This window comes from Cygnus olor, chromosome 6 (assembly GCF_009769625.2).
Source record: "Cygnus olor isolate bCygOlo1 chromosome 6, bCygOlo1.pri.v2, whole genome shotgun sequence".
NCBI lineage: Eukaryota > Metazoa > Chordata > Aves > Anseriformes > Anatidae > Cygnus > Cygnus olor.
In genome coordinates this window covers 4632330-4653282 of record NC_049174.1, presented here as the reverse complement: position 1 = coordinate 4653282, position 20953 = coordinate 4632330, and the positions used below count along the sequence as shown (strand labels likewise).

Here is a 20953-nt window from a genome sequence, read left to right as displayed (position 1 = left end):
ATTAGCATGAATCAGAGTTGAGAGAATGAAGTCAAGAGTAAAATGGTGAACTTTGCACTTAAGGCTCCAAGCTCTGGGAATTAACAGGTCTTCTGTTTCTTCATAAGAACACATCGAGATCAATCATGGATGACTTTTTCCCTTAAGTTATTAATTTTCTAATGTTTTTAGAATTCTTTTATTCATATATAAATATATAAGAGAAAAGCAGCTTTGTGGTGTGGCTGTTTTTTGTTTATTTTCTTCATATAAAGTTTTAAGCCAGAAACAATGAATGCAAAGTTTGTTGTACTGCTTGTTAACAGTATGGGGTGGAGTGGAATTTGCTTCATTAATAAGTTAGAGGAGGCTAATGCCTTGTGTAGATAAGAGACACATTTATCACGATTATTTAAGAATACAGGAAAATTGCAGCTGGTGTTAAAGTTGACTTCAACTCTGCAATAACTGTCAAATGCAAGAATACATCATGTTCAAAATCTGTAGTTGGCACTAACTTGTTCTGGCATGAACTGAGATTTTTTTTTTTTTCCACAGTGAATCGCCTTATTAACAATAAAAGATCAGAGATCAAAATACAATGGAAGGACTAAATTAATCTGGAATGCATTTTGTTATAAATCTGGGTGATTCCTAAAGTGAAGTCAGATGATAGTGTACTCTGAGATTTAAAGAACTAGAAAAGATGTTGCTCAGAATATCACAGCTGGAGAGTTATAGAACCTTGTACATATTGAAAAATATGATTTTAAAACAAATGTTTCTACTTATTTGCTGCCTTAGTTAAGGAATAGGGTTGTTTTATTTTTTATTTTTAAAAATCAGCAGTAACATTTGCATGCCTGCTTCCAGAAGGCACATCAAGTATTTGAATTTTCTGCAACATATAGACTCCAAGACTTTCAATGGGCATTGACTTCTATATACTCTATTGGTCTTAGTGCATGGTCTTTTAAACTTTGAAATTAGAAATGTAGCTCTAATTTAAGATGATGCTGAGGTAATGTGAAACAGGGAGATTTCCTCAAAGGGGGGGAATTATACTTAATTTATTTGTACAAGTGTAGGACACAAAAAATACTGCCTTAATTTGGGGGGGGGGGGGGGGGCGGGAATTAGCAAATCCTTGATAGATTCCTGAGGGAATAGGGTGATAAATGATGTAGTCTACATAACACTTCACTGTTTCTTGTTAGTTTTTTTTTTTAACTGGAGGAAAAAAGTGTTACTTTTGTCATTTTGTCAACTGTAAGTGTAACGTAGCATTTTTTTCATTCTCACTGTAGTGACATTGAGCTCTGCTGTTGAGAATTATAGAACAAATATTTTCTCTTTCTGAAGACAATAGGAAAATGAATTCTTAATGTGTTTATTAATGCCTCCAAAGTACACATAGTGGAGTTCAAACTGGATGTAATTTCAAATATTTTGTTCTTCCAAGATAAGGAAAGAAGGGTATTGCATAATGCTGATATTGATATAGTCTGGGATTGTTTTTAGTTTTCTATGATGCCAATTTAAGGATTTGTTTCTACGATTACTTTGGGCCAGTTGCGGCACTGGGAGGTTAATATTACAGGCTAAAGTACTTTCTGCTGCAAAGAGATAAAATACCAGACTGGTGTTTTGAGTCATCGGGAGTTTAAATGAGTTGCAGTCTCGAGGTATTGACTTCCCTTACCTCTCTCCCATAAGACTGCAATTGCATTGGGCTGCTTGTGTAACTTGAGTTGCAAAATCTAATCAGTCTTTCTCATCCCCATGATAGTGCTAGAAATGACTGATATTCTGTAATAGGAGGAAGGAAAACACAGATAAGTAGCTTTATCAGACACCAGTTGGCACTAAAAATTTCTTGATGCTGTGCACTGTTGACATGAAAAATCCTTTTTTTTTTTTTTTTTTTAGGTCAAAATGTAGTGTTTTATCCATCTTTTCATTTTTTTTCACTGATGTGTGAAATGAACTTTGTGCTTCATCTGCTTTTGGGACTAAGAGGGCAAAGAGTATTTTTGCCTGGGGGGGGGGAACACAAAACAGTAGCTTTGTTTCAGTGTCTAATACTCATCAATCTGGAGCTATACATGATATATCAGACCTCTTGGTTAGAAGTTCAGCATTTCATTCATTTTCTTGGACAGTGTTTAAAATCCTGTGTCTTCATCACAGACATTTATAGTAAAGTTATGAAGTCTTGACATATAAAAGAACTAAACCCCATAGATATGAGTTAACCTAAAAATATATCAAAGAAAGCCTCATCTGGTATCAAAGCAAAATGTCTGTTTCTAAACAGACTCTAGTTTATTTAGAAGCCATAACTCAGTGATTTTTCAAAAGGCCTAGGGACTTTCAAGTTAAAAAGTCAGCGTGACTTTTCTTCTAGTTTTCATTCTTAAAAACACATGGAATTGATTGTAGCATCTGTTGATCCCAAAGCAGTATTTTTCTTGCACAACTTTTTTTTTTTTAAAAAAAGACTTTCACAGGAGTGCTATGGGACTTGCCCACTCTTTTGTAATACATTTAAACTCCTCTGGTGATAGGTATTCTCCTGTTTCAATGCAGCCAAATCCCACTACCTAATTCTGTTTTCACATTCAGTGTTGTCAGTGTGATATTTTTAGCACGATTTAGGAAAACAGGCTAAATGGAGAGTCCAAGAGCAGGAGGATGTTTCCCAGGTTCTAGTGAAGACAGAGTTATTTTTTTTCCCGGTCTTCCTCCAAAGTGGGGCTTGTTCCAAACAGTGAAAATTTTTAGCTCTTGATATCCTGTAGGACCAATCAATTTATGATCGGAAGTCTCTAACTCTAAGGAATTAGAGTAGATGTATGCCCATATGTTGGGTGGATACAACTTGTAAATTGCTTACTGGTGTACTTTTAGAATCTGCTTACAGTTTGCTAGTATTTGACTTTTTAAAAATACATTTAAAGGAAAAAAACCTTGCAGGTCTGTTGGCATGTATATACTTCTAATACATGGAGGTTTGGCCATTTTGTGGTATTTCTGTTGGCTCTGTTTTAGTAGCTAAATGTATTTAATAGGGAGATCACTTTTCATTCTGAATTACTTTTGTTATTATAGGTTCATGTGCTCATCCAGCATAACAAACTTTTGAAGAGTGATTAGGTAGTCCATAATGGACAACTCTCAGAATCACAGAAAAAGAAATGAAAGACACCTGACAGACGACCTAATTTTCCTGAGTCAAGGCTTATCTGGACAGGACTTTTGTTGTTTCTGTGCTCCTAGCCTTTTCATAAAATTGTTTGGTGTTGAAGACTATGTCACCTTTTCAAGCAACCTGTCCTATGGCTTTTCTATCTTCAGTGTTAGGAAATATTGTCTAGTCTGAATTTTCACCTCTGGCTAAGTGGTGGTTATTTTCACCACTTACTAAGTTCCTTTTGTCATTGTACAATTCCCCCACTTTTCCTAGGATTCAACTCACATATAGTATGTTAAATGTTTAGCACTTTTACCTTTTTTCAGTGTTCTATAATTTCTATCTGTTCTCAGTAGTAGTTCTTAAGGGCTTTGAGGTATTGAGCTAATTTTCTAAATACTTGATGTTGCTGTTTTGAAACACCTGTTGTAATTAAGTATCTGTTAACCTGGTAATTCTCTGCTTAGCTCAAAATAGTACCTTTTTACCACCAGGATTAGCTTTTAGTCACCTGTTTGCTATTGATATATATATTTTTTTCTTTATTATGTAAAAATTGATGGGAGGGAGGGAAGAAACATAGGACCAGCCTCAAATGGTCTTCCAACAACTGACTCCTGGGAGGTTGTATGAAAGCTCGCAAGCCAGTTCTTTCGGCTTACTGAAACCTGCCTCTTAGAGATACTTGATTTTTATTTTGGTGGTTCTCTCTTTCCTTTTCCCTTTTTTTCATTCTGAAACTTGTGACCATTTTCACCCAAGATGCTATCCATTAACGTTCTCCAAAAAGCTGTAACAAAGCTGTTCTGGGAATGTGTAGATCAGTCGCTACCAAAATTTCAGGTCTAATTCTGTTTACTATCTGTTTGGGCAAGTGTATATGATTTTTGTAGCACAGAAAACCATTCATTTAATCCCCTCTCCTCTGAACAAGCTCTGAACTTGAAATTAAATATCAGGAGATAAATAGGCTATAAGCTAGAACTATAGCAGGTTCCTTAATGAACCCCACCTCATTTAGAGACCAGTTGGGCATGCAAACAGCAAGCATTGTTCTTAAATATAACCTGGAAATGATTCTATACATTGCAAGATATTACTGCCAGACTTCCTTTGGTTGACGTGGAATCCTAAATCCCTGTCTTCTCTTTAAAAAGTCTTTCAAGGCTCAAGTCTTTAAAACCTCTGCTGACCTTGGCTTTCCACCAGGTAGATGTCCAAAACACCACAGCATTGTCATCTTCTGTCCAAGACTTGAAGCAGGAGGCATCAATTTGTAGAGAGAAAACAGGCTCAAACTTTTGGGTGTTTTTTGTTTGTTTGTTTTACTTTTGTACTAGTTTGGGAAGCAGAAAAATATTTGAACCCTGCTTAGATTTGCTTTTGGCCTCAGCGTCAGAACATCAACAAAATTCTAACTAAACAATTTTGCCAAATGCAGGAAAAACCCTGAGGTACATAATGAGAAGTTACTGTTCATAGCCATGTTAGAATTTGTAACAAAGCTTAAGAAATGTTCCACCAAAATACTATATTTTGTGTTTTAAGTATCTCTTCCGTTCAGGACTTAAATTTGTAGTGATATTTATAGGAAAAAGGAGAGCTATAACATTCTTTAGAAACACACTTTCTGTTGGCATGTCAGTTCTGAAAAGCAATTGATTCAAAACATCACAGAGACAAAAAAAAAAAAAGCCAAATCTTGTTCTTTGCATGAACGGATTTGACACATTTTTATTTTTGAGAAATGAATGTCCTATTAGAACGCTAAGGGTAATCGGTTGAATTGAGAGTCTGTTCTGAATTACAGCTAAGACGACAATCCCAAGAGATGGATTTTTTTTGGAAATAAGTACTTTTTTTTTTTTTCTCCTATTACTTCTAAACACATGGGCCATCACCAACAGTACATGCTGACTTACATTTGCTGCAGCTCAACATCCTTCACCTAACAGAAGTTGAAGTCTGGTTACCTTCTGAGTAAGTGTTTCCACACGTTTAATTTTGACCCCTTAGCAGTTCACATGAAGTTTGCAAGCGCTCCTATTTAGGCAACGTCTACGTGTAAGAGGCAGGGCAGTGGGTATGGTGATTTAAAAGAATGCCTTGCATGCTGTGCCTGTGCTTGGGAGTGTCCACCATTTCAAACACTTTTATAGGGTAGTATGATTCAATGCAGACTCTAGATGAAATGCATGCTTAAAGACGAAGTCTCTGGACTTACTGAAGTCAGGAAAATTTCCACTGAACTGAAATGAAAACAGGATTTCACACGTACCTTCTTGGTATTTTAAAGGTCTAGTTTATCAATTTGAGGAACTCCTGTCATAATATCTATAGAACTCAATGCCCAACTTCAAAGCTCAGTTGCTGCAGTTCTAATGTGATTTTAAGGAACAACTGCTTTCATTTATCATCTACCACATGTGCCCTTTTGTCTAGAACATACTGTAGAGGGAATCAGTAATATAAGACTGGTTCAGAGAAGAGCAACAAAGCTGGTGAAGGGACTAGAAAAAAAAACAAAACTTGTAAGGAGCAGCTGAGGGAACTGGGATTGTTCAATCTGGAGTAGAGGAAGCTGAGGGGACACCTCATCACTCTCTACAACTACCTGAGAGGAGGTTGTAGCGAGGTGATTGCCGGTCCCTTTTCTCAGGTGACAAGTGACAGGATATGAGGCAGCGGCCTCAAATTGTTCCAGGGGAGGTTTAGATTAGACATCAGGAAGAATGTATTCATGGAACAGGCTGCCCAGGGAGGTGATGGAGTCGCCATCTCTGAAGGGTTTATGGATGGAGCACTTAGGGATGTGGTGTAGTGGTAGACTTGGTAGTGTTAGGTGGCTGGTTGGACTAAATAATCTTAAGGGTCTTTTCCAACCTAAATGACTCTAAAAGTGGAATTTGCCTGGGAAGCAAGAAGGCAGTACTAGTGTAACTGCCCAGAAAGTATAGTTCTTCTGTAGCTCAAGATAGAACAGGGAGATATAACAAGAATGCTTTAAAGTATTTCTTAAATAAAGAAATAAAAATTAATATTTACAGAAAGTGCAGATGTTCTTTTAGGACTACCATGCCTCTCCTACTCTTTTTTTTTTTAATAAGAAAATCAGCTAGTGTGTGTGAAGTTTTGGTTTTGTTTTTATTTTTTTCTTCAGCGTAAGGAATGTGTAAGGGAAGAAAATCTTTTAAAAAAAAAAAAAAAAAAAAAAAAAACTATGTACCTAAGCACTAGCTTCTAACTTCTTTGCAAAGTCATTGGTATTTTATGTGTTACTATAAGATAATTGTACTGGTGAAGCTGTATTAGCTCTGGAGTATTAAAGTTATCTAGATTAACGCAACAACAAGAAACCAGAGGTGCATTTAATCCTTCCTGACACACACAGGCTATTGCCTATGCACTCCCTACAATCTTGCTGTATGCATTAAGCAAAAGTTACCAGTTGCTAGAAGAACCTGGTGGGCTTCAACTTCAATGATGATAACTCAGAAGGTCTCTACTGTTGTTCCAAGCTGTTTGCTAGAGGGCTCTTTCTGTGGTGGAGGTTGGCATGAGAATAAAGGTGTAAAAACTGGATCAAAGTTGTTTTAATCTGGAGAGTAGAATGAAGCTTTAAAACATTTCTGGAGCAGCCCCACACTAAGAATACTAGAAATTTAAGCATTAAAAAACAGCTACCTTTCAAGAAAAAAAGATTTTGAGTTTGTAGGCTTCTGCTGCCAAAAACCAGACTCAAGAAACAAGATGATCTTGTCCTTAAAATCCTCAGAGTACTGAGTCTCAGGAGACTGTATCAGCCTCTGTAGCATTGAGTCATTTGTCTGAATCCTCTGTTGTATACACACTAAGGTTGTTTTTTTCACTCAATTTATATAACTGACACTTAATTCCAAGAATTCTGAGAAAACGCTCAACAAATTATTAATGCACATAAACTATTGGTCATTAATTTATCCAAAAGAAACTTTGGCATTACTTTTGTTTAAGAATGCACCTGACCTTTTCTGTTTCTTTGTACAATGCAAGTATGAGTGTCAGTAGGAGTTTAACAAGACCCAGACAATAGAAGGCTTGCCAAAATCTCCTTACAGTATACGTATTTACTCCAGCATCAAGATCCTTTTATTCATGAGATGCTAAATGTTGAAAAATATCTGCTTTCCAGATAAACTTGGAATGCTGGGGTGAGGAGGGAAGGATGGGGGTTTGGAAGCCCAGAAACATGAAGCAGCTCACACCCTGCTTTTACTCTGTGAGCCCAAACTGGAAGAGCCTCACTTGAACTGTGCGTTGTGGTGGGAATACTGTCTACATAGTCTGTATGAAGACTTTTCTTATATTGCAAGTCTCTGTGATTATTTCTTAAAATTTTTCTGTCTCCAGACCTTACCTGCTTCTGGTCTGTTCACACTGACTTAAAAATGAAGGCAACAATTCAGTATGCTTTGAAGCACAGATTTGGAAATCACTGGAGAGACTAAAATGGGATAGTTGATATTTAGACAAGAAAATCCTGTAAATGATAGAAGGCAAACATGGGACACTTCTAGAAATTTGTGCTCTGTGGAGTCCTTTTTCCTCATGTCAGCTGTTGGGCTCACATGGTGTGCTGGGAGTAACTTTATTTGCATCTTCGATATGACTTTCTTGGGAGAAAGTAGTGTTGTTGCACTATAGCCTGCTGTGTTTGCAGGGAGGAATTTAATTTATTTTTCATGCTTCAGCCATAAGTTATTTGGTTTTGGCTCTACCTGTATCTCCACTTGTCTTCATTAGGCAGTTTACTCTTTGCATGCAGAGCATCCTTCAAAGTGGGACTTCTGCACATGCAACCAGATGACCGTCGCCAAGCCTTTCAATGGGGTCTCCACCAAGGGTCTGTGATGCAGTAATGTGCTTCCCATCAGGTCTGCTGTAGCACCGACTTGTTAACAGCCTGGCCATGCTGCAAATTACTTCCAGTTATGGAAGCATTTGCATCCAGGGTTTTATTTTCTGTCCCTGTCACAGCAATGTTTGGCCGTACAGTGATATTTATTGCCCTCATGTACAAACTACAGCTGGAGTTCCCTGCCAAACTGACAGCAGAAATTTTTGTTTGCTTTTTGAGTATAAAAATTATCAGACAAATTATATCAATCTTTTCTTTAATCTGAAAAAGAAAATCCCTGAAAGGAGCATTTTAAATAGGATTTTACGGAATTCAAGATAAATTCATTTGAGAGCTTCACAGCAAAATGTTCTCAGTGGAGGTTCCTATGGCTAGCTTTTCACAAGTCAGCCAAATGACCAATTCCTATTGCAGTTTGGAAGATCTTCACCTGGTAGTTCATTCCTAGGAAAAATCCACTTTGCATCATTCACTGACAGTGACATAAATCTGCAGGAATCACAGCCAGTTTTACCTGTAGTTCAAGGTGCTGTGTCACCCAGGATGCTAGTGGAATGGCAGCATTTGTTGGCTTGAGCATATTGTGTTTGTTTCCCAGCAAAGTTACAAAACAAAGCGTGAGGGCAGCTCCCAGATGGTTTTGTCCATTAGGCTGTGTTAAATAGAGTTCATGCCCCACTTTAAGCAACAATGTTTGAATTTATTTTATGTAACCTTCAGGCAGTATTTAGGTGATCCTCTTTACTCTCTGTGGCTTGCTGCTATGTGCATTTGTGTATTTCAGGGCTTGTTCCAGTACCTAAAATTTCCTGGGTGTCTTTTTCAACTGAGCCTAAACCTAATGTCAATCTCCTATATGACCTTGCATCAAGTCAAGTCAAAAACCCCGCATTGTCCTTGACCTCAGCTGTGCCTTGGATCTTTGAGAAGTGAGGTAGTTCTGTTTCTAGGCCAGATGAGAGTAGATCAATGTATGAATCAGTCTAGATGCATGAACTATCTTCTCTTGTGTTAAACATACTAGGAGTTTGGGCAATTTGATATCAGTAGATATTAGCTTACTTTCTGTTTTCTGTGAATTATTTATACCTTTATAACAGCACTAGATTAATCTGTATTTTTAAATAAATTTCCTATGTTCTTTATTATATGTAGTAATGAGTGATGTATAAGTATACTGCATTTTATTTCTTCTGTATTATGCTGTCTCTTCTACATAGTTCTTTACAATTTGGTAACATTTAGTGAACATCTTTGCATTTATTTCAAACAGCAATTTCAAAAAGTATGTGGTTGGAGGGAGGGCATGATTTTTAGGTGAATCTTGCCAAAATTTTGCTCCAGTATGCACTTGTGCCCCGGGAAGGTGGAGACATGCTCTGTATGGCAGCACTTGGACTCTAGCTCTGCCTGTACCTGTCTCTTCAGCAAAAGAAAATGCACTCTGGTGCATGTGGGTATATCCAGTTCATCATAAACTCTATGACAAAAACTATTTTAGACTTGTTAGTGTTTACCCCACAGTCAAAAATCACACAGATATATGTCTTACTCTGTTCTGCTTTACAAAGAAAGATTCCCAGCTTCCACACTGCAGACATATAGTCACAGAAAACACTGAGGAATGAAAAATATGCTTATTTTACATTAAAAAATATATTTCAATTTCTGCATTAACATCTTTAAGAACTTCTTTTCTTTTATTTCCTGGTTGCAGTGCTAAAAGGATAATGCTTTTAATTGTCAGCTGCTTTAAAGGAGGGGAAAAAAAAAACAACTAAACACAGAAGGTTGTTATCCTCTGCCACTAACAAGTTAAAAAAATGTGAATTTATCCCTGCATATAAAGTTGCTAAAGCAACTGCCATGAGCACAGATGTCTTAGCAAGGTATTTCCAAGCAAGGCAAATAGCCAAGGGACAGAAGGTTATATGTAGACAATCCAAGTAACGAAGTATTCTTAGGTATAGGGAATAATAATGCAGCCAAAAAAAATTAAAAAGGCTTGCACAAAAAGGCATAGTTTCTTTTAGTTAAATGAAATACATTTAAATACTGTGTTCACATAACGTTCTGGCTGGGTTAGTTGTATGAAAAACAAGAGAGTGCCAAAGTCAAGTCATAGATTGCACATATCATCCAGAAAAATAGAGTAAAAATGCCAATTCTGCCTTAATGTGCCTAAAGCAATACTGCTGTAAACATGCGAAGATAATCTGTGGCAAAATTATTGTATGCAGCTCTCATATCCCTTAAGGTAAGGTTCAAAATTTACTTAAATGGTGTGGTTATCTTCTTGTATTTCACTTGTTAGAAGGGTGGCATTTAGAGTAGATGGATCCGATTTTGGTTGCTGCTATATCCTAATTATAACCATAAATGCTTTTTGTGTTATAATGGGAATCTCTGTAATGCATGAGACTCAAAAACGAAGGAGTTGTTTTAGACCTATTTGTGCATGTATATTGACAGTAAACGTGAATGGGGCCCCTTATTTCAGTAGAATAGCATGCTTAGGAGTTAGTACGCATAAAACTTGAATTATATCTGAACAGAAGTCAGAATTGTACTAAAAGATAAAGAAGGTGCTGTAGTGCTGGCCTATTTGCAGAATGTCAGATCATCAGAATATAAGGAACGATGTGACATTTTTGGGAAGAAATGGACAAAAGATTGAGGAAGACAAGGGAAAAGTCTTCTGAACTCTGACAATTAGTTACTAGAATTTGCCACTTGTTTAGGGTATGACTTTTTTGTTTGTGTGTGTTAGCTTTTGCAAACTTGCTTTTTGCTAGCTTTTCTAAGGTAGGCCAAAATACAACAGCATTTTACTATTACACATCACTTTTTCCAGGAGTGTTGTTTTTAAATTGGGAAAAGGAAATCAGGTCTACACTGTAGTGCAATTCTCTGAACATAGCTCCCTTTGCTCTTGGTTGGACTGACAGGCTGTTACCATATAACTCTAAAGAGATTTTTTTGTTATAAAATCTAAGTCTGCAGGAATGTTGTTTAGTGCCTGGGAAACGGAGTAATTTGGCTGAAGCATTCTTTCGAATAAAGTTGTTGTTGACAGGTCAGAAGAAAGAACTTGAAGAGAGACTGCTTTAAAAAATAATTCAACAATTAAATGGTTAAATTACAAGTGAATCACTGATAGGAATAGAAATATTTAGTAGGCATCTTATGATTCTTCCTTACTATTGAGAATACCTTCCTAAATACAATGTCACCTGCTCTGTGCCAAACCCAGAACCTACTGCCAGGATAATTAAGGAAGCAATAGTATATGAAGTCCTTATTTAAACCTTTGGCTTTGTGCTTTTTTAGTACTGGCACCTCACTTCCCCTATAAAACTGTTCTCAGTGAAGGAATTAGCTATAGAAGCTAACTGGGCAGGCAGAAACATCGGGAACTCTCCTTTTATGTGTGCAGTGATTCAGATGCAAGGAAGTTCTGCTGGGTCTGGCCAGAGCGCACAGCCTGAAAAATGGAATAAGTGATTTTTGCTTCGAAGAATGAGACAAACTTGTTTTCCAGTTGCAAACTTTTTGCAGTCAAAAGACCTATTGAACAAGTAAAACTGTGACATTTTACACCAGACCTATAGCTTATAATCTATTTATAATCTATATTACTTGAAAGTGTTTGCTTTCATTGCAGAAGTTAATCTGCAAACAGTGAAAACAGTTAAGTTTTCACTGCATCTATCACCAAAATGTAGTTTTAATTCAGACTTTACAACATCGCAATATTGAGCTCTTAATCTGCCTCTTAAATATATAACTAGGTGTACTATGGAAAGATGGAAATAGGGTGGTATTTTCCTATACATCAATTTTCTAAGGTTGATATTTCCACCACCAAGGTACAGTTATGAAAATTCAGTCTTTGTCTTACTGTAGCTTTAAACAGTATGGTGAAGGTTTGCAAAATCCTTAAGTGGCACAATTCTAGTATGTATTTTTTCTTTAATATTGGCTCTTTATTTTCAGTTTTGAAGGCTTTTTAGGTCTATCACACTTTGAGTTTTATTCACTTGTATAAAATACATATACACACATATATATGAGAGGTTTCTCTCCAGCCTGCTAAAATAAAAAAAGCAGCTGAAAAGCAGGTACCAGTGCTGGACTCTCGGGAGCAGCAAATACTCAGTTATTCTGGAGAAATTTGGAGAGGAAACTTTGAAGAGACCCTGCCAGCTCCTAGAGCTGGGCCTAGCTGAGCTCTTCACCTCCACATACATTGATATAATGTTGGGATGGCTCTAGAAAGTGTAGCAGGGATGATTGCCCCAAACGATCTGGTGCTTTCAGATAGCTTGAAAGCTGCGTACTCTGCATCTTTGTCCCAGGGTTGTGACGTGGCACTGGTTTCCAAAGGCTTTTGGAGGAATCATCAGCAAGTCCTTCTTATTGGAGAAGATGGTTGTGGTGCCCCAAAGTGGCACAGGAAGTGGTCCTTATGTTTTCAAAGCAGGAACTGTGGGCATAGCATATCGTCTGCATTGACTTTGCAGCACTACTTTTGCAGTGCAGTATTTCGGGTTTGCAAAACACTTCTGGATGCTGTCAGCATAAGTTTGGACTCAGTAATGCTGTTGGCCATGGCTTGTATACACGGGTAAGATGTTTTTGGAACTCAGAACACATGCATGGAGCTCCACCAAGATGAATCAGCAGCTCAGGAAACTTGGTCTTAGTACATCTTTCTAAAGCCAATTTTTTTTATTATTTCTTTTTAACAAGTGAAGGCTTAGTGCTGAACTTTTTTTCCTTCCCAAAGTTCGTATTCTTCTGCCAAAACTTTGACCATCTCTGAATAAATGTCTGGGATGGTCAGAATAGTGGTGATGCCAAGTGTCTGTTCTTACCAGAATGCAGTATTGGACTCGGCTTCATCACAGTGAAAATATACTGAATAATATTACTTACTAACTTATTAGTCTATATTACTAATGGGTTTAAAACCGTTGATAAATGCTGTTCAGTATGTCTGCTTTTTAGGGTAAGCAGAGTTATGGCTTGGATGTGTTTCATTGTTCCAACTGCACTTAACTCTCTATGTATGTACTTCCACCTAAAATATTTCAGGCTTTTACTAAGGATAGTGGTAGGAACAGTGTGTCTATTTCCATTAATTTCACAGGAATTAATGGTCCACATAACATACTTGATTATCTAACCGCTTTAATGTATGCATTATCTCTTGGAGACAGAAGTCTTCTCTCTCACTGATGCTCCACAGTTATATTTCTCATCTCCAAATTCAGATGTGTATTTCCAATGTTAAATGTTTGGCTTTTAATATAGAATATTTGCAGAATAAGAGAGAGTGCATTGCTCTTCTGATGATATTTCTCCTTAAGAAAAATATCGAAGTGTGTTTAGATGTGGAAAAAATACTTTATTCACACTGCAGTAAACTTTGCTGGTTCAAGATGATGGCATGTTTTTGTGAAGGGGGCAGCAACACCAGCAATTTTACTAAGTTTCATTCTTGAGCAGATTCTGCTACCTGGAAATACCAAAAACATGGAAATAAGTTAGTCCATGAAGAAATGGGAAAAGATCAGTATTTCTGTGATAAGCTTCTCTTATCTTTCAACTCATGCAAGAGTTCTCTGAAATTTTTCACATGCAGTTAGGCCTCTTTCAATTTTTAGTTTTGTAGTGGTAGTCATGTCCAGGTGACTTCCCCATTGGTTTCTCTTTCTAATGCTTTCTTTCCCCCCTGTTTGTATTACCTTAGTTGCTGTAGTGAATTAATAAAATAAGGTAGCTGTAGTCTTAAAATAAATAAAAATATGTGGTCACTGGAATAAATACTGCTCTTTCAGTCATTCTCATTGTCCCTTAGTGTTATTTTTCATCATCCCACACAATTTCAAGTAAAATGTCCTTAAATTCTGCAACCTCTGGCCAGCCATCTGCTTTTCCTTATATCACATAGAATCTCCTAGGTCTGAACTGCCATGTAGTCAACACACGAAAAAAAAAATAAAAGTCCGTTTCCACTTAATAGTAACAAAGTAGATGTGAAAGAAAATTTAAAAAATGAGGAGACTTCAGATGGAAGGAGGAGTCATGTTCTTCCCTCATATCCTCTCACTCATGGAATTCTTTTATTTATGGAATTAAAACAGTAAGAAAAATAACCTGTCCAAAGTAAGCAAAGATGACAGAATATGGCAAAAAATATTATTTTTAGATAGCAAATGCCTCAGTCTTATTTATCTTGCTTTCACTAAATACTTCCTCACCAAGAAAGGAGAAATTCAATCTGTCCAAATCAGCAGTTTTACCAACAATTGAACTGTTTTCCCCTTGTGTCCCCCACCCCCTGATTTCACCTCTAGATCGCATTTACCAGGAAATTATAAATGGTCTTGAAGTAAAGACCATCAGAGGAATCCCTGTTCAACTGCAGGATATCTTTGCTAGCCTTCAGATGCCATCTTCAAAATGTGTAAATTAATGATCAGTCATACCAGCACTATTGGAAAGCGTTCTTACAACACAAGCTACTCTGGGTGTTCTGCAGTAATTACTAGATTGGATGAATGTTCAACTAAACCTTCCCTCAAAACCTAATGGTCAAATCTCTTCTTTAGAGGAGGTTGCACAATATGTTCTTGTGAAATCTGTAGAAGAGTGAGTAATAAGAGCGGTGAGAGGTAATTGTCTGAGGATAAAACAGTTCAGCTTTAACTAATCAGTATAGCAACAGGATAAAAACAAATTGGTGTGTGCTCATATTTTCAAAATAGTCAATGGTGACTTAAAATGTAGCGGTAAGTTTCAAAAATGGTAAGACATAACTTTCAGGGTGAAAGTAGTGCTGACCTCCCAGGAAGTTTCCAACAGCCTACACCTTTCAGTTCTCCTCAGTGTTATGGGATTCCTGTCATCCAACTTATCCATTTGTTTGTAATAGGAGGCAGCTTTTTTCCAATGCTGACTAGCATTAGTCTTCGCTTCTGAGTTCAAGTCTCTTTCCTGCAGTGTTCTCATTTTCTTTCTGCAGACTTAAATTAATGTATATTTTAGAAATATACAGAAAACATCTCATATTTTGTGACAATATGAGGCTGTCCTTATACTGGAAGGCGATGTTCTATTAACTCTCAGCTCACGATTAAAATGCATATCAAGTAGAAGTACTTGATTTGCCTACGTTTGTATGTCTGGTGAGGGTAGTCTCTGCTGCTTTCTCAATTAGTCTCAATTTTCAGTGTTGTGTCTAATTGAATACTCATGATACCATAGTTTTTGAGTTTGGGCTAACATAGAATATTGCAGAATCTGCCTACCATATTTCTAGACCAGGAGTTTGCAGTGTCCCACAACGAGTGGGCGAATCCACTCTTCCAAAGTGATATTCCATGACTTATGGATGACCTCCATAAAATTCTTTGTAACAAGTGTTTTACCTAAATGAGTTTTGGTGTTATATAGTGACCAATTCTGTCTTTAAAAGAAAAAGAAAAAAAACAACAACAACAAAAAAAACACCTTCAGCTAAGGAAAAACGTTTGCTCTCATAAATGCTACATCAGCACTTGTATAAATAGAATGAAAATGTGGACGAAACACATGTAAAAATCACTGAGGAGGACAAAATGGTTTTAACATAGGCTTCCTGTTATCCTGATTTAATTCTTTCAAACACATCAAAGAATAACTGCAATGCAAAAATAATTTGTCTGCACTGTACTCAGAAGCTTCTGCTTCAGGTGATAACATATAATACCCTGAGTAAAAATCGTTGAGCTCAACAAGAAGAATGCTGTTAGTGCCTAGAAACTCCAAGAAACAGCAGGGAGAAAACAGGCTCAGGTTCCTAAGTACAGTCCCACCTCCCATGCTCCCCCTTCCTCCTCCTCCTTTGCTTTCTAGGACACCAAATGTCTGGTGACAAAATAATTCAGGATCCTCCTGGAAAGAAATAAATCCTATTTGTGTCTTCCTTTGTTTGCTTACATGTATTTTTACATTGATTTCTCTTCAAGCTACTCTGTGTTAAGAGATGGAAAGGTTCCAGGCAAAAGGCAGAAAAGGTATCTTCCTTCGAAGACTGGATGTGATCCCAACCCAGGAAAGAAATTCTCCGTGCTTAGGTATCCTGACAAGTAGTTCCACTGATTTCAGCGAAAACATGTCAGGTATGACCTGATAATGTTCTCACATGATTTGGTGGACAACTATGCAGTTTTTAGTTTTGTTCCCCCCCCCCTTTATAGTACAAAAATAATTCAGGGCAAGGTGAAGTTGTACCGAATAGAAAAAATATACAATATATACTTTTTGCATGTGAAGTCTTAATCATAGTTAAGATGGCATGGTTCTTATTGCAGAAAAATGTTTGTACCTGGAATTGTAAAGTGGAGAGCACCATGACTGAGCAGCCTGGGTACATTAATATAAACACTACAAAGCAGCATGGCCAAGTGCACACACTTGTGTCTTCGTGCTGTGCTTCTTGAAGTAGTAGTTACTGAAGTAGTGGTTATCTGTGTTGGGGATGCTCGTAGCTTGCCAGAGGTCCAATGAGTTCTTCAAGGGAGATGTGTGCAGTTCTCACATCAGCTTCTGCAGCCTAGCCCTTGATATTCAGGAGAAACTGGAGGTGAAAATGCTTTAGATTTTCTTCTGGGACTCCCATGAGTGTAGCAGCATTGGTGGGGAGGAAGGTCCCACTGTGCCCTCAGGGTATGCTCAGCAGCTCTGGGAATTAGAGGAAAGGACGGGAGATATGCAATTGCAGCAGGTAATTGCATCCTAGTCCTCTCCTTCCCACAAACTGTCCTGTTTTATATTCCTTCAGATAAGTTAATTGCTTTGGGTGTGCTGGGGAAAGACAGTGCTGCTCCTCGACACGTTGCAGCGTTGCTGTGGAGGTTTGCAGCTGGAACATCAAGGGACTTTGAGGTTGAAAGGGATCTGGGGATGCATCTTTTTCTTTTCCTCAGATTATTTCAGTTCAAAAGATGTAGAAAAGTGATAGTCCATAGCTTTTAGAACATTCCTAAACTCAGTTGTCATACTCTTTAGTTCTTAATCTTGATTTTGGAAGTAATTTGGCGCAGTGGAATACACCACGTCCTTTTCCACTGGTGTTCAGTGTTTGTGCAAAACCAGCTGAGCCCTTCTCTACCGTTTAATTTATCTGACAGAGTGCCTGTAAAAATATTATCAAAACAGGCTTGTTTTGGTCTTGCTTGCCTGTTTCCCAAATAGGGAGGGCATGGAAGGCCGTGGCCATGAGGTGGAACCCTCTCTTTCCAGGGAATTTGAGCAGAGCAAGATAGGCCTTGGAGACCGTGCTGTGGTCCAGAGATCAGGACTACTGCTCGCAGCTTTTTCCCCCCACCCCTTTCTTACAAGGCAGTCACAGATAGCAATTCAAGTCAGGCAACGTACTTCACGTAAGTGAAGTCATGTGGTTGCAGAGGACTTTTAGGGATGCTGTAGGGGTGGGTGGGATAACCAGAATAAATCTAATTGTCCATGGAAGCAACTGGGGTGCTCTGAAAGCTGCTAGGATGCCTCCCATATATGAGTGCGTGTAGAGCAATCATAGCAGAACAGTCTATATTTAGCCAAAAAGAGTAAGGCACCAATGACATTGAAAAGTGCCCTGTTTATGGTGATGGAAGATTTCCTTTGAGTTTTCCCTATAGAATTATATGAAAATGGAAATTACTGTGTCTTCAGGGACTTTTGCCAGTCTAGCTACGTTAATTACTGGCTTTTTTTTTTCCACTTCTCCGGTTCATTTAAGTCAATAAGCCTTTGCTTGTGTGACACACTTGAAGTCATAAAAGAAATATGTAGTGGAACAGGAACCTGAAGGCATCTTGTGTGAGCCCAAATCATTTGTCACAGCACTGTGCAAGCAGTTTGCTGAAAGCGTTTGTAGATTTGTAGGATGCCTGTGGAGTTCATGATTACCTTCTTCCAGGCCTCAGCATTTACTGTGCATTACTGCTGTCCACTTAACAAGAAATTCTGGATTAAAAAAATATGTATATTCTTCTGTTTTCTTAAAACAGATAGGGTGCTTCATTGCTGGTAAGGATCAACCCACCACTTTTGCCTATTTGCTCACTCCCCACCCTGCCCTGTCAGGACTGGGAGAGAGAAAGGCAAAAACAAGAAAAAAATCCTGGGTCAAGATAAAGAAAATTCAGTAAATTAAAGGGGGGTGAAAAAGGAGAGAGGAAAAAAAAATGATGCAAAGGCAATCACTTGCCACCAGCAGACCAATGCTTAGCCAATCTCCTAGTAACAGCTGCTATGGACTCCTCACTCCACCCCGATCCCATATGTTATTGAGAGCATGGTGTTATATGGTATGGGATATCCCTTTGGTCAGTTTGGGCCAGCTGTCCTGGCCATGTCCCATCCCAGACCCCTTGTTCACCCTCAGTCTACTTGCTGGGGGGCAGAGTGAGAAATGGAGAAGGTCTTGATTTGTGTGACCGCTGGATTTAGGCTCCTTTTGTTGCTCCTTTTGGAGGAGGAGGGACTGTTTATTCCTAGTCACTTGTAATTACTTTTTCTCCTTGATTGCCATGGCCATGCCAGTATCGCTACAAAGCGTCGTTCTCTGTCTCCGGAGTTGAAGACTTTGTGATGCTCAAACCCCCATCATAATCACAGCTTTTGTGTGTAAGGCATTGCTGAGCTGCTCTCAGGTGAGTCTGCCCAAAGGGCCTTTGCATGTGCTGATAAACATTTTCTTGCGAATCTGAGCAGTCTTGCTTAATGTATCTCCTTTCTCTCAAATGCAAGTGATTAAAACAAGAAAGAGAAGTGAAATCTGAAGGGAAATTCATAGTAACAAATGCATGATTTCTCACACTAGGATGTACCAGGCGACACCAATGTTCCAGTGGTCGCTGCCACAACACCTTTAGCTTTTGGAAAAGCTGCACTTTTCTATTTTCCAACCTTTCCTGCATTAGGGGGCCAGCTGTAAACCAACCATTGAAACCTCTCTTCACTGTTACAAGAGTTGAAATCTGTAGAAATGATTTTTCTCAGTGCAGTTGCAATAAAATTATTCCCCTGCAATATGGTATGAGTTAGTCTGAGGAAAATCTATAAATACTGCTGACAGCTTATAAATATGCATATTAACCCTTCTGCTGCTGAAATATATTTCAGATTGCTTAAAAAACAAACAACACAGCTTTCTGCCCTTGACTGACATCTTCTACCTTGCTTAGACACTTTAATTTTGCTGTAAAATCTAGGTGTGTTATAAACTGTGCCTAACAGGAAAAAATCTGTTTGGCAAACTGCTAGAACTTGAGTGATTGGTGGGAGGAGGAATATCTCTGTGATGAAGTACTGTGCAACCAGGACAGTCCCTACCCAAGGCACTGCATAGGTTACCTGTTCAGCAGGTCAGTGGCCAAGGCAAAGCACTTTCTGTCTGCAGTCCCGTAATGGCAACCAGCTTGCTTTCTCTTGGCTGCCCCCAAGGAAACGGAAAAGTGGAGCCTATGACTTCAGCAGTTTGCAGAGAAATGTTTACATGTTTGGGAAATAACCTTAGTTTTGTTACTAAGTGCAGTGCTGTCTTGCAAATCATTTCCAGGTGACAATGAACTTTTTTTTTCCTTGTTTCTTCAACCCAGCATACATTTTCAATCAGTCACAGTGTGTTTATAAATGTATCACAATGTGATTTCGTCAGAGGCGCCTCTCACATGCTCCTCTGTGGAGATACTGAGACTTCCCAAGGCTTGTGGTTCACTTTCAAGGACACAAATAGAAACTGTCTTAGGATGTGGCAGAGCTTGGAGCTGCAGGGTGAATGTAGGCAAAATATGGCCAGTCTCCTGACAGCAGGAGAGAGCACTGGAGGACCCAGGCTTGCCAGATTTGTTGTTTGCAAGACTAAGCCTTGAAAGAAGGATGCTGTTGTCTGGCCACTTGTGTTCAGGCTTGTAGGAAGTGGCTTTTTCATGTCCATGCCTTGTCACTACATTGTTATTTCTATTGCAATATCAGCCAAGGACATTACCCCTCGGTTGCTGTATTACCATACTAGCTTCTGTTAAGCTAGGGCTCTATTAAAGCAATTAGGTCAGTGTGTATGACATTGAATTATCCTTTTAGAAACGTTCGTTAGTCAGAAAATTCACAACATAGTTTTCTTTAGTCAATGGAATCATCATCAGAATGTGCAATGTCTTTTAAAAAAAAAAAAAGAAAGAAAAAAAAACAACAACAAAACCAACAAAACTTGATAAACCACAATGGATAATCTGCAGTTTCTTTCCTACCGAGATCAATTTTTATAAACCAAAATGAGACACTAAAGGTGATTTAACGTGGACCTTCAACAAACTACCATTCCATGTAGGAACTAAAGGAGTGCTTAAAAGAATCTAAATAGTGTGACTAAATGAATGTTTTGATGTGAATTATAACTAAATCCGGAAAGAGAGAAGGAAAAAGATAGCTGTGCCAAAGTACAGTAACAAACAATGTACTTGTGGTGATTACGAATGTGTACTTGTGTGTCAACCTTACAAGAATCATCTCGATGTGTGCCTAAAATCCTGCAAAATCATTTGCCATGAAGTCTGGAGGATGACAACTATGCTACGTTGCTGTTCTAGAAATGTTCTGGTATGCACCTATCAATGACTTATCAGTCCTTTTTTCTAGTATTTTTCACTTTTGCTTCTAAGTTGCATAAATAAGAAACATGACCCATTTTTTTAAATTATATTTTTCCCCTTAGTGAATTCCCATCGGCTCCTGTGGGACTGTACAAGAAACACAGGAGAAGCTACCTTGAAGATTTAGATAAAGTCCTTCTTTAAAGGATAGTTTCTTTCCTTGAAACAATTGAACTAGAT

The 20953-nt window shown here is 38.0% G+C and overlaps 1 long non-coding RNA gene across 1 annotated transcript in view; it reads left to right on the top strand.

The window, feature by feature from the left end:
- Positions 1–10115: 10115 nt before the first annotated feature.
- The window catches only part of LOC121071949, a 76305-nt gene continuing 65467 nt past the window's right edge, over positions 10116–20953 (top strand). The window contains exon 1 of the long non-coding RNA XR_005820868.1: positions 10116–10326. This is a non-coding gene — a long non-coding RNA (uncharacterized LOC121071949). The remainder of the gene's footprint in view (positions 10327–20953) is intronic.